Below are 15,084 nucleotides of genomic sequence, written 5' to 3'. Positions count from 1 at the left end.
TTGTCCTACAAAATCTAAAGAAGGGGTGAACGTCCAAACCACCTACAAGGCAAAGACTCAATTGTGTCCCATGAACGAGTGGAACCAGGAACTTGAATGTCCCCAGGTCTCTTCCTCTCACTCTGACTTTCTCTCTCTCACCTGCTGTCTCTTTGCTCTGTGCCCACGTTTTCTCACACTGAGCTGGGCTTTCTCCACGTAGCAGGAAATAGGATCACTCACAGTTCCCAAGTTTTCCATCTCAATTTCATCACAGGACAGGGCTGCCTCACACAGACTACACCCTCCTCCCCAAGAAACAAATAAACAACCCAAGAAATGCCGGAGTAGAGCAGCGTGATTTGGTTGCCCAACACTTTCTAGGAAGCAGAGTTGATCGGAGAACTGTATGATGCAGTGGGAAGAGAAGCAGGTTCCAGAAGAAAGAATTGCTTTTCCCAGAAGTCAGGAGGTGGTTGGTATAGAACAAACAGTAAATCTACTTCATAAGATTGTCTTGTCTCGGTGGCTTTCAGAAGCAGAGATTACCAACTGTCAAATTCTTCTATACAATAAACTTAATATTTTATTTAATTGATGGATTAAAATTTTTGTTTGTTAATACTCCACCTTATCACAAAGACACTTAAGATCATCTAAAGGGGCACATAAAATATACCAAAAATCTATCAATAACATATGCCAATAAGTCATAAACTACAAATTATATGAGAATCGAAAAGGGAAAAACAAACATGGAGGCAAAAATAGAAGTAGCAAATTAGTTTAAAAGTGCAATCATACTATTATTTTGAGCTACAAATTTTGCTCAATAATAGGGAATAGGAAAAGGAAACTCTGAATGATAAAAAAAAATACATATGGTACCCAGAAAATAAAAACAAATCAGTTTCTCAAAATGAGCAAGATTATTCCTTGCTCAAGAAAAGAAATGTTATTGAGGTGCTTCATAAAGTAGAGTGTGTATTCCAACAACATGAGTTCCATAGGAGGATTAATAGAGAAATTCTCAATACAAATCTATATTATTATATTTTATATTTGGTTTCATATATATTATATTTGGTTTCATACCAAATATAATTCAGGGATAACAGTTCTGCAGGGAATAAAGCAATCTACTCTGGAAATACATATCTTAGCTCTTAAGAGACTTAATCCAGTAAAAGATTTCTTACATTTATTCAATGAACAATATTGTGGTGTACCTACTACTTGGCAAACATAGATATTGGAAATACAATGGAAACAAAACATGAAGGAAATATGTATCTTTTCTAAATCATTCATGGACATGGCTCCTCTTAGCTGAGCTTTTAATAAAAAGTGACAAAGAATTCAAGAATGTACCCTCCGGCAAGTGGCTAGCAACATTCTATGTTGCCAATTGAGGACATGATCAAATGGCTCCTGCAGGGAAGAAAGAGCTAGCACTACAATAGATAACTTGTGAAAAGTAAAGAACTTAACAAGGATAGTCCAAATGTCATGAAATGTGGTAGTGAGATGAAGAATTAGGCTAAATAACCATTTAAGAGTATTTTTTAAACTTGTAAAACAGAAACGTGAAACCATTTCTCATCGGAGGTAATAATTATGTATTTATTTACATTATTATTTCCTTAATGTCCTTCTCTCCCACTAGACTGTGAACTCTAAGAGGGCAGAGACATTGTCATTTTACTAGTCACTTTAGCGTTTTAAAAGAGCTTAACACATAATAGGTGCTCAGTGAAAATTTTCAGATAACTCAATCCATGACATTTAAATGGTAAGGAGGCAGTATTTTCTGATATAAAGGACATGGGATCCAGATGGAGAAGAGTCCCTCGCTTCCTGGCTGCATATGACTTCCAAATCATTTAAAGTCTCAGAAAGTCAAATCATCAATGTCTCAGAATGCCAGTTACCTCATGCGAAACATGAAAATAAGAAGGCCTACCAAATAAGTTGTCAGGAGAGCCAATCAAAATGCTGCACTGAAAGTGCTTCTTAAACAATAGGGCATTGTGGTAATATTTTTTATGGTCAAATTATAGTAACAGATGAATAGAATTCTAAAGATCAAACTTGATATTTGATTACAGCTTCTGTTGCTTGCTAAAAGATACTAATAGCCATAATTCTCAATGGCTGTTAATAGTCTCAAAAGTCAGATTATCAGACCTTGTGTGACTTCTGGCTGCCTGTGTAGCACACTTGTGAAGTATTCTTGCTAAAATACGGGCCTTGATTTGCATTTAGCATCTGGGTGTAATTACCGATGTACAGGAAATACAAAGCTAGACTACAATCAGTAAATCCCCGACTAAGGCAAACCCTCCTGGACAAAGGACCTGGTTTCTTTAATAAATAAACTTCAGGGAATTAAATAAAGAGAGAGATAAAGATGGAGGGGGAACGTGGAGGTTTAATGTGATTTAAGAGACACAGCGACCAATTGCAATGCGTGGCACATTACCTGGTTTATTAAAAAATAATTTTTAGGAATTAAAAAAGAGAAAGGAAGAGCCCAGAGATTAAAATGGACTTCATCAAAAAAAATTTTTTAATTGCTGTTCAAAGGACATTTTAAGGGATTGAAAAGACAAGCTATGGAGTAGGAGTAAAAAAATCAGCAAAACACATCTAATGAAGGACTTTTCTCCAGAATATAGAAAGAATTTGCAACACTCAGTACTAAGAAAACAAACTAATTTTAAAGTGCCAGTTTAAAAAAATGGGCAAATGAGCAGATACTTCATCAAAGAAGAGAGATGGATGGCAAATAAGGAAAGACAAAATGCTCAACATCATTACTCACTAGGGAAATGTGAATTAAAACCATGATGAGATACTTCTGCATAGCTACTAGAATAGCTGAAATTAAACAAAAAAAAAAAAAGCAACCATACCAAATACTGGGGAGGATGCAGAGCAACTGGAACTCTCCTACACGGCTGCTGGGGATGCAAATGGTATCCTGGAAAATAGTTTGACAGTTTCTTACAAAGTTAAACATACACTTAACATGTGACTCAGCAATCACACTCTAAGGTATTTACCTAAATGAATTAAAAATGTGTGTTCACAGGGAAGTCTGCATGTGAATGTTTTTAAAGGCTTTAACCATAATTGCCCAAAACTGGAAAGAAAAAAAAAAAAAAAAACAGGTGGATGATTAAACAGACTGGTGTAGCCACACAATGGAATACTTACTACTTAGCAAAAAAAGGGAAAATTATGAATACCTACAGCAACATGGATGAATCTCATGAGGGTTTAGCACTGTCATCTCTCTACTTCAAATGCTTGAAATTTTCCCTAATGAAACTTTTTTTAATCTTTTTTATCATGAACTTTGTTTTAGTTATACCAATTAACCTAGTAGTTCAGTAATTCCTACAAATGTAGCATATAAGTACTCTTATTTAAACAAACTCAAATTGCATTACTTTTCATAATTAAAGATTTTTAGTAAATATTCAGTAACAATTTAGTCCACCATTTTTGTAGTTCTCAGCTATGCTCTTTCTGCCCAGGCTCTGACTACTGCTCCCCAGAGTGAGAAGATACAGAAACTGTGGACTAACTCCTTTGCAAAGATGAAAGTTAAAGTTTATTTTGTATTGTGATAAGAACATTTAACATGGGACCTATGTTTTAAGAAACTTTTAAATGCACAGTATAATACTGTTAACTATAGGCACAATGTTTATTCAGCAGAATTCCAGAATTTATTCATGTAGTGTAACTGAAATTTTATACTGGTTGAATAGCAGCCCCATTTTCCCTCCCCCAGCCCTTGGAAACCACTTCTAGGTATGCATATACCCAAAAGAGTCAAAATCAGGATATTAAAGAAATATCTACACTCTGGTGTTCATTAGAGCATTATTCATAATGACCAAGTGATGGAAACTTAAAATGTCCATTGACAGAGGATTGGATAGAGAAAATGTGGTAGATTCAAACAATGAAGTATTATTCAGCCTCAAAAAGAAGGAATTCCTGCCATTTGCAGCAACAAGGAATAACCTGGAGGACATCATGCTAAATCAAGCAAGCCAGTTGCAGGACAAATGCTGCATGATTCCACTTATGAGGTATCTAAAATAGTAAAACTTAAAAAAAAAGTACAATCATTTGTTTTGAAAATAGAACTTCATTCTATAAACATTTTTTAAATATGCAGAAAAATAATTATTTGTCAGAGGCTAAGGCAAATATGGAAACTCACAGTATAAGTTGCTTTTTAAATTCCCAGATGGTTTCGAGCATACCCTCTGACATCTTAATTGGAAATCCATTATGTCTGGCATCAGTTTGCCATTCCAGACACTTGCTCCACCTCTAGGCTAGTTCCAGCTTGATCTGAAGATATGAAGTCCTGAGCTTCTGAGCCATTATTATCACAAATTCACCATATAGTCTTACATTAACCTAAAATATTTAACATGCTTGGTACACAGACCTCTGTAAATTTCTGTCATTGCTGCTGTCTGTTCTTCGAAATGGTCACTGCCTTCTGGTTTCAGAGCTCTTCGTCTTTAGTCTCACTCTGACTACTGCATGAATTTTGTTTCGTGTAATCTTGCTTCAAACTCTTGAAAATGCAAATGTATTCATAGGGGAAAATAGTAGTAGACACATATATAGGATCACAGTACTTAATAGTTTTATGCTACAAGTCCTGTTATCATGGAGTCATTTTTCTTTAAAAAGAAACATCCTCTCGGTGTGTAGAGTCTGCAGGCTTTTAGTGTGCCTCTGGTCTTCATTCCCAAGAAAGTCAGGGAGGACAGGATGCTAGGCAAGAGAGTCAGGGCCACAGGCAGCAGGTCACCACCAAACCAGGGGACCGGGGCCAGGCTGGCTTGGGCCAGAGCAGGAGGCAGCCAGAAAGAGCCAGGCCAGAAGGAGCTGGCTGGGAGCCCGGGTCACGCAGCCAGAGGCAGGCAGGTTGGGGGAGGTCAAAGCAGCACACAGCCTCTCAGAGCTCACGGGACAGAAGGCCTGGCACTGGCCCTGGCCCTGCCTTTCCCTGTGACCGGGCAGCCGGAAAGTGTTTGTGTTTCAGGCACTGACTCCAACCGTCTTGCTTTTCTCTCCTTGCCTCCAGCACTTCTGAATGACAGTCAATTCCTTAATTTTTGCCCCGTTAGCAGCTCAGCTCATTCTGAGTCTAAAGTTGATGTTAATATTAATCAAATATTTAACTAATGTTAATCAGGACAAATTGCAGAAACTATCAATAAACAATTTGGACGGACTGACTTCTGTGAGAGAAGTGGGAATTTTTTTTTCTTAAGCTTAAATGTCTCATTTCCAAATGTGATCTCAAAGATTTTTTTCCTGTATTAAAAAAATAGTCGTTTCTAAGTTCTGTATGAAATGCCAAGTCGGTTAAATTTTAGTGTCTTTTTAAATGTTTACTTTTACATTTGTGTGTATTAACTAACAATAATTTTTTCTAATTTTACTAAGAGTATAGAACTATAATATCACTTAGAAAACCTTGTTAAATATTGTTGCTGAATTTTATTTGTGTACACCCAAGGGAAATTATTTTTGTTTAGTGTATTGAATGTGTTAAGTTAACTTTTTCACTTCAAGTGATACTTCCCTAAATTTAAAAAAAAATTATTTCTTTCCTGTGTGGTTTACAGTAGAACCCTTTTATGGTATGCTTTATCATTTAAATGGATTTATAAATGAAATGGGACACTTAAAGCCTTGTTCTCTAAATCACAAATGCAGAATATTACAATAGAAATGACTTTTTTGAGGTGCCTTTCAATCTAACATTAGAAACTCAAGTATCTTTCTAAACCACTTCAATTTGAGTACCACTATAAAAATATGAAGAAAGTGGTCTTTTGGTCCTCTTCCAGGATCTACTTACCCCACAATCACCATGGGTATCTTTCCCATTCCACTGAACCCCCTTGCCCTATAGGGTGGATTCAGGACCTAGCTCCTGATCTTTTCGTCACCAAAATCTCCAAAATGGGTAATTCCTTTTTCCTCTTCTTTCTTTGTACACAGAGACCGAAAGTTTTAAACGATGATTTCATTGCCACCCTGAGAAGTTATAATTTCACTTACATGTAAAGAGATTCCATCTTTTATCAGCCTGTATAGTATATAATGTGCAGCGACTATGCAGAAGTGGGGTATCCTGGGCCCTTGTGTGGAACTGCTGGTTGTGAGCTGCACAACTGCAGAAAGAAAACCTTCCAAACACTCTGAAAAATTCCACACAGTATGTTGCTCTTTTTAATGCAAAGTGCTGCATCCAGGTGGTAAGGGTGTCAGACAGTAGGTTGGCCGAGTTCCAGCTGCTCTGATTTTGCAATGATTAACACCATGACCTTCGATGAGCATTCAGTGTCTGCATTTGGTGTCTTCATTTATAAAATGACACGTTAATCATCTCTAAGGTCCCACTTACTTGCTCGTCTTGTTCCTGACAGAGGGCAAATACAGAATCAGGGGGTCCCAGCTCTACTTTCTGTGTTGTGAGACCTGGAGATAGAGCTTGGTTGAATGCTGTGTCCCAATTTCCCCAAGTGCTAAGTAGGGATAACTTGAGTAACTCACAAGACTGATAGTGAAGTTACAATAATTGGTTATAAAAACAGCGTGACATAATTTAAATGTATTGTACAAACAAACGTAAGGGGCTCTTCACCTAAAATTAGCTTAGTTCAATTGAATTTATCAAGATGGATTCACCTGACTGTTTTGAGGAGAAGGACTTGTCTCTGCTGGTGAAAATAGCAAAGAAAAACACTGGTGTCCACGTCCGGGCTTCAATGGAGGAAGCAAGAACAGGGGGTTGAAAGTAAGGATATTTTTCCTGACCTGGTGTGACCAGACCCGTCCCTTCGGGCTCAGCGCACCTGCCGTTACTGAAGTGAAGTCTGGCTAAGGCTGGAAGTTACTGTGGATATTCCCAGGTTTGCTTGTGCCTCAGGGGCCCATAGGGAATAAAGAAGACTTTCTTGACCAGGTCCCCACTCAGCCAGTTCTTTTATCATCCACCCCCCATCTCTGATCCTGAGATCCACATCTTCTCAAACATCTAGGTCAGACTCAAAGATGCCTTAATGTTACTGTTTATATTATGACAAAACAGGGCCCTCTTAACCATGAGTTTGTACAATATTTAGATAAGATGCATTTACTTTGATGTACTTTGCATTAAGGCCAGCCCTGAAAAGTGCTACAGTTGCCCCTTGGTATCCATGGGGGATTGGCTCCACGACCCTCTGTGGATACCAAAATCTGAAGATGCTCAAATCCCAGAGTTGCCCTGCTGAATCCACGGTTCTGCATCCACATTGAATTAAACCAACCTCAGATCATGTAGTATTGTATTTATTGAAAAAAAAAATCACGTACAGGTAGACCCACACAATTCAAATCCATGTTGTTCAGGGGTCAACTGGATTTGCCTTTTGTCTTTTTCTGAAGTCTGCTTTCCTCTATTTCACAAATATTTATGTTCTTTAACAAGCGTTCAAAGCATTTCACAAAATGTGGGAAGCAACTGAGAGGTATTCTAGTGCTCAGATATCAGGTCAGTTCTTTTCCTCCAAAGAACATTATTGTGTGACCTCACCAGGAAGGGGAGAATCAGAAGCATATGGTGTTTGTAATGTTTCTCTGCATAAGACGTGCTGAGCCTCGGGTGAGCAGCATCAGGGTGTAGCCTGACTCACTCAACTCTGGAGTGTCTCAGACTTGGACGCAGAGTAGACATCTGGTGACGATGATGAGCTATCTGAGTTGTAGTGACATAGGCTTTATTGAATGACCTGTGTGGGCTTGCTCTAGATCTTTCCATTTCAGGTTGGAAATGAAATTAAGCATCTGATAAGTAAGCTGCATGTCAATTTAGGGTTAATTTAGTTTCTTAACAAGTGTGTTTGTTTTCAGTGTCTTGTTAATCCAATCACAGTGTCTGGGAGTCAGGTCCTAGACCCGGGTCCTGGCTCACAAATTGATTTTACTATCCTTCCTACTTACACAACATGGGTGAAATGAAAAAGCATAATGCCTTGGGGAAACATAAAATGCCAGTGAAGCTAGCTCCAGGATTTCCTTGAAAAGGATATCAAGGGTAATTAACTTTGGTTCTTCCTTTGTGTCCATAAACTCAATAAAATTTCTACATGGAATGAACTTTGCCTAGCAACATCAAGGAAAATTGAGGCTGATGATGTCAGAATTATGCCCTATGCAGGTCTGATTACACCACATCTAATGTGCAATTCGTATGAAAAAAAGAAACAGATGCCGACCTCGACTTAGGATCACTGGGTGAAAGATTTAGACGCTCACCAGAGCCTACAGGTAAAACAAATAGGATGTAACTTTCAGAGCTACATTTGAAGGCCTCCACCTCCCCTTTTCATCCTTTCACCATCCTGAGGCCCTGAGACTCTCCCACTCCCATGCTTCCCGTCTTCTTCTGCTACCAACTGTCCATCATCCTTCTAAATAAAGTACCGCCCAGTCCAGGGCTATTTGTCTTTTGATAGGTGATTCTAGGAGCCCTCACAGTCATCAGAGAAGCACACTAATAATTTGGTGTCCCATCCAGAGGACTTGTCCTTCAGACAGCTGTGTGGACCTCCAACTTCCCAACCTTGAAGAAGACAAGAAGACACGTTCTCTGCTAGAGTTAGTTTTCCTCAAGGGAGAGTCGGTCCAGAGAGGAACCAGGAGGCCATTTGCCAGACACTAGCTTCAGCTTTGTGTCTGATAGGAATGGAGAACATGTTCACCCTTTAATCCTTTGAATCCTGGAGGAGAGAATTAGAAAGGCCCACTCTTGCTTTCTAGGTCTTACTGTTCTCTCATCTACACTCTGAAAGACATTTAATTCTTCTTTTCATGGGAAAACATCCCCATGTCTGCATTTTCACCTTCCATATTTATATGATAGAGCCTGTCCTACGGCAGGCCTTTCCCACATTCCTGCCGACCTTCGTAGGTGATCATCCATATCAGCTCACACTTACTAGGTCTATTTATTTATTTATGTATTTTTTAAGTGGAGGTACTGGGGATTGAACCCAGGACCTTGTGCATGCTAAATGCAAACTCTACCACTGAGCTATACCCTCCCCACCACAACTCAAACTTATTTTGATTTGCTGACGCACATCTTTCCTCCAGCCCCATCTTCTATAATTCTGAACACACTCTGAATCATTTGTACAATTGAAGAGAAATGGAAGTAATGCTGGTTAATTTACTTACTCAGGAAATAAATTCTGTCTTGGCAAGACAAAGTAACTCGACTTGCCACCTCAGACATTTCACTGGAAACTAATCCACTGGTCCTGAGGACCAGCTCACCCCTGTTCCCAGAAATGAGCCAAGATAGCTGTGGGCAGGTGAGGTTCTAGCCCAATATCTTTATGCATCCTCTTTCCTTGATTCTCAAAATGTAAGGTCAGGCAAGAGAAAAATCGGTAAAAACTGTGCTGCCATCTCGAAGTATGAAATAATAACAATGTACTGTTATTGGGGTAACACTGTCTTTTAGCAAACATAACATCAACTATATCATAGTCCCCCAGGTTCTGGGGGATAAGGAAATGAACAAGGTAGACAACAGACCCACCTCTGGGCCATTTGGTGGTTACCAGACTGGCACTACAAGGCTTAATGGAAGGATTCAGAGACACATCTTCATGGTAGGACTCACTGCCCCGCACAGGCTCGTCTCTCAGGCTAGCTCAGTTGTTTCTGGGTTTTCACAGGGAGTTTGTCACACATGCTCAGGAATAAATCCACTGGTGATCTTCTGCCTTGGTTCTTCCACAACACCCAGCGCCCTCTGTGAGGACAAGGCTCCCCTGGCTCCCACAGGTGCCCCTGCCGCTCTGTCAGGCTCTTCAGCAGGGTTTCCCCGTGGTCGTACACAAGTGGAAACACGTTTTCCTCTGTCCAACGTGATGTCATAATTTGTCACTTGGACTTGAAGCAGTACTGAAACAGCTTTTTCAGCTCCTGCTACTACATCTTCCTGGCCAAGATGCCCGACTTCACTTCTAGGATCTGCCTGAGGAAAAACTGCCCGATATGACAGAGTGCTCATATGTGCCGAGCATTGTTCTAAGCACTTTACGTGGATGAACTCATGTAAGTTTAACAACAGCCTATGTTGGAGGTATGGGTGGGCAGTGATATTATCTTTCCCATCTTAAAGATGAGAAAGGTAAGGTGTGGTATATTAGTTATCCATTGCTACATAACAATTGACCACAAACTTCGTGTCTTATGAACACCTACAATGTCACATTTTCTATGGGTCAGTCCATGGCTTAATGGTGCCTCTGCTTCAGGGTCTCTCATATATCTGCAATCAAGGTGTTGCCTAGGGCTCAGGTCTCATCTGAAGGCCTGGCTGGGAAAGGATCTGCTTCCAATCTCATGCACATGGTTGTTGGCAAGATTCTGTTCCTTTGAGACACTGAATTGAGGTCCTCAGTTCTTAGCTGGCTGTTGCCCAGTGGATCCCCTCAGTTCCATGCCACATGGGCCTCCCCAACGTGATGAACTGTTTCATTAAAGCCAGCAAGGGGGACAGTCTGCCAATAAGACAGAAGTCACAGTCTTTTCCAACCTAATTGGGGAAGTGATAGACCAATTCCTTTGACATATTCTATTGGTTAGAAGAAAGTCACAGCTCCTGCTCACACTCATGGGACGGTCACACAAAAGTGTGCATACCAGGAGACATGGGTCACTGGGGGTCATCTTAGAGTCTATGCGCCACCTACAGAGAGGCTAAATATCTTACTTGCTTAGCCTTTCGGGGCTGCTATAATGAAATACCACAGACTGAGTGACTTATAAGTAGCAGGCATTTATTTCTCACAGTCCTAGAGGCTGGGAAGTACAAGATCATGGCTCTGGCAGATTCCATGTCTGGCAGATCCCACTTCCCTGTACCCTCACTTGGTGGAAGGAGTAAGGAGACCTCTGTAGGGACTCTTTTACAAGAACACTAATCCCACTTATGAGAGTTCTGTCCTCATGATTTAATCACCTCATAAATTCCCCCAACATCTAATACCATCACCTTGGGGGTTATGTTTCAATATATGAATGCTGGAGGGACACAGACATTTACTCTGTAGCACTCACCCAAGGATTAACAAGTAACAGACAGTTAAGCCAGCATTTGAGTACAGGACACATAGTTTCAAAGGAAAGTGAGACTCAAATGGTTTGGAAATTAGGCTACCATAGAACAAGTATGCACGTCTCTTTTATCATCTTTTGGATGAGTCACTAAAACAAGCGTTGCTGAAGACAGAGGCTTTTGTGATTGTTGTTTTCTTCCCCACACAGGTCTTCAAAAATCATGAAAACGACACTATGTGACTTTAACCCAATTATCTAGATTTTCAGAAGCTTTAAAAAAAAAAGTGGTAACCCAATTTCTTTCATTTTCAAGTTATAACAGCTATTGGCTAGAGCTAAATAACAACTTAGGAACAATGTGCTTGTCTGTATTAGACTTTGCTATCATTGAAATTGAATAGAGAGCACAGTGAGTCTGAGGACTGAATAATGAGTCCATATAGTGGCGTAAATTAAAACTGGTCTGATCTATATCAAATTTCTTTGAATAATATGAGATTTATACATAAAAATTAAATATCACCCCCAAGATGTGCTGTTAGATTAATAGTTACATATACATTTGTAAACAGTTGATTAAGACATCATTGTTACCCTCACCTGAGAGAAAGCCACCTGGTTATCTGCTCATGCACAAACTAGTTCCACCTAGTGGTAGCTACCTAAAATATAAATATTAACATACTGGAGGTACTCAATAGTCTTTTGGGAAGTAGAATTATTCATTTGTTCCTTTATCTGGTCAATAGACATATATTCTGTATGCTAGGGACTATATTAATGGATCTGATTATAACTCAAATTGTGAAACATTGAAATGCACATGATAGATAATATTAACAATGTTCTATAACAAGTCCATGGTCATAGGAACAAAATCTGGGTCTTCTCCTTTCCCCAACATTCCAAGCTGCCTTGGTTCATATTCCCTTGATTATTTATATAAAACTGCAAGGTTGACTTGGGGTTACAAACATTATTCTTGGCAGGCTGTTTCTAAATTACCATTTAAAATGTAAAAATAAATTTAAAAAAGAAAATGACATACAAAAGACTCAGAAAAATATGCTGGTGGGAGAGCTATCAATATATTTATGGAAGAGTTCACAGGTTGTTTACAGATTAACAGATACAAACTACTATACATAAAATAGATGAGCAATAAGGATTTACTGTACAGCACAGAGAACTATGTTCAATAACATAATAATCTATAATGGAAATAATCTGAAAAAAAACTGAATCACTTTGCTAGACACCTGAAATTAGCACAATATTGTAAATTATACTTCAATAAAAATGTAAAATAAAAACATTTAAAAAATAAATTACCTTATAATTGTATATTATTTGTCATATTCTTTTACATAGGAAATATAATTACAGCTATTAGATTCTAACCTCTGGCAATTAGGTGATTCAAGCCGGCTCTTTCTCTCTTACAATTCCTTAGGAGCATATCCTAAAAGAGGAATGGTATTCCCCACCCCAGTCCAGCTGGTAATTCTGATTGTCCCATGATTTCACAGCTGCAAATCAGCCCCAACCCTCTCACACTTGTCTCAGGCCAATGACGCTTTCCTTAATTAGCACATGACTTAAACTTTAGTCCTGACTTGCCTGTTGCTTTGGTCCCTGGGCTACCTGAGTGCAGGCTGGTCTAACTGGGAAAGAAAACCTACTTTAACAGTGATGCTACTTGCCTGACATTGAACAAAGGGAAGAGCAATTTGTCTGGTTGGTGAATTTGCATTCTTTAGCAGCTGAATTTGCATTTTCTGACACTTCTCTCTCTTACAGTCTAGTCTGGGTCCAGGCTTTGTACTTATACTTCCGGTGTTATTTTTAATCTTTTGGTTCCTACACCTTCCCCACCTTGAGAATGGCCTCTAGAAAAAGCCACTAGGAGCTATGCCTTGTCTAAGCCTCTGTAAGACGGCCTGCAGCGTGTGACCTGAGGGGCTGCAAGGCCCTCCTTTTTTAGGGCAGTCGGTAGATCGAACTTAGTACTGCCTTTTCTTTCTTTTTTATTTTAAATTCCCAGGGTTGTTGTCATGCCTCTGGGTGGTTAAGCCACACAGATAATAGCTTTGCTCTGCAAGTCCATGTTAAATACACGTATGGTAGAGAAAAGAGCATATCTGAGGAAACCTGTGATTCCTGGCATTCTCTCTGCTTGTCACTAAAGTTTAAGATACATCTTCTTAAAAGAAAAGGTCCCTTGAGGAATTGGACCATGGGACAGAAAATGTAAATGGGAATAGGATGAAATGAGAAAAGCAGACATTTTGTTTCAGGAATGACAAATGATCATTAAGCATCTACAACGTACATGGCGGTACGCTAGATACTGAAGGGAGATACAACAGGAAAACACGCTTCCTTGGGTTTGGAGATGATCTGTAAGCGGACATACAGCTGTGAAACAGGCAACAGTGGTGTGAAGCACACATCAAAGTGCTGCAAGTAGGCAGTACTACAGAAGCCCTCACGGAGGACGCGGGATCCGAGCTGCACAGCTAAGAGGGAGGACGTTCAGGCGTGAGCACGAGCACAGGTGACTCAGAATTGAACTGTGTATAGGGTTTGATGGAGAAAAGAAGGAAACTAATCAGGTGAAAATGAAAGATTTTCTTCAAGCAACTGAAGACAGGAGTTGAGACTTTACCCCATGAGCATTAGATAACCATCATAGATATATGAATAGAGAAATGATAAGATGAAATGGATGTCTTAGGAAAAACATCCTGGTGGTATGTTTGAGGTAGGAAGCACTGGAGGAGGAAAGACTGGTAAGGCAACAGCAGAAGTTCAAATTTGCCTAGGATGGTAACAGGAAAATTGTGAAAAATGGGAAGAAGGGGTTTTTATTTCATTTCATTTTTTATTGCTTGGATATGGAAAATTATTGAGATGGAGGGGGCAAAGAAGACTGCGAGGTTTATAGCCTGAATAACTCAGCTTAAGGGGGTGAGGGATGACCCAGTGTCAGCTAGGTGACTTAGAAAGCCCCAGGTATCAATAAGTATAAACATGGAATCATGAGATTTTTTAAAGCTGGAAAGGGCTTTAGAGATCATCTATTCTAGCCCCTTCATTTTATAGGAGGGCAGCTGAGGCACGGGAAAGACTTGTGACTCAGCCTGGGACAGTGATCAGAGTAGGGCAAGTGTAGTAGTACCTGAACCTTCTCCAACAGGGTCACCTGCCTGCTTCATTATCTATTCTGTCTAGTTCTCTGGACAGTGACTCTCAAACTCTGGACGAAGGAACGTGGCCCATCTGCAGCCAAATTAGACAAAATAAGAAAAACAGACTGAATTTTTCAAAAAGCTGAATTTATTTATTCAAAGAACTAACCTTTAGTAGGTGATTATGTCCTTGCTAATAATTGGTGTTAAAATCTCCTTTCATTTAGGAAATGAGGCACTCATATGAGTAGTACAATTTTTTTACCATCTTTTTTTAGCAAAATAAAAAGATAGTAATTTAAGTTTCTTTCTCAGTTTTTTTTTTTAATCTTTCTTTAAAATCTTAAAACCTAAGAGCCATTTCTCAGCATGACAAACTATGTGTGATCTATCTTTCCCAAGACTCATCAGTTGTGGGTAAACACCTAGTCACAAAAAGGATTACAAAACCGTGTTTTCCTGTCTGCTCCCACGGGCAAGGCCAGGATTACAGCCATCTTCTCTTTACCCTTCTCTTGTGTTAGGACCGGGCAGGAGTCCACAGGACGGACATTGGAGTAGAGGGGAGGGGGTGAGGGACACCTACTACCCAGCACTCGGAATCACTGTCCCTTCTGTTCCTTGGCGTAGACCCAGGTGTGGTGGCAGTAGCGGGGGTATGGGCGCCAATTCTTTGATCATGGCCGTATGATACTCTTTCAGTCCTCAGTCCTTCAAGCCACCTTTCCAACCATATCGGGTCGCC

Source organism: Camelus ferus, chromosome 8, assembly GCF_009834535.1.
Source record: "Camelus ferus isolate YT-003-E chromosome 8, BCGSAC_Cfer_1.0, whole genome shotgun sequence".
Taxonomy (NCBI): domain Eukaryota; kingdom Metazoa; phylum Chordata; class Mammalia; order Artiodactyla; family Camelidae; genus Camelus; species Camelus ferus.
This window is presented reverse-complemented; position numbering follows the sequence as displayed.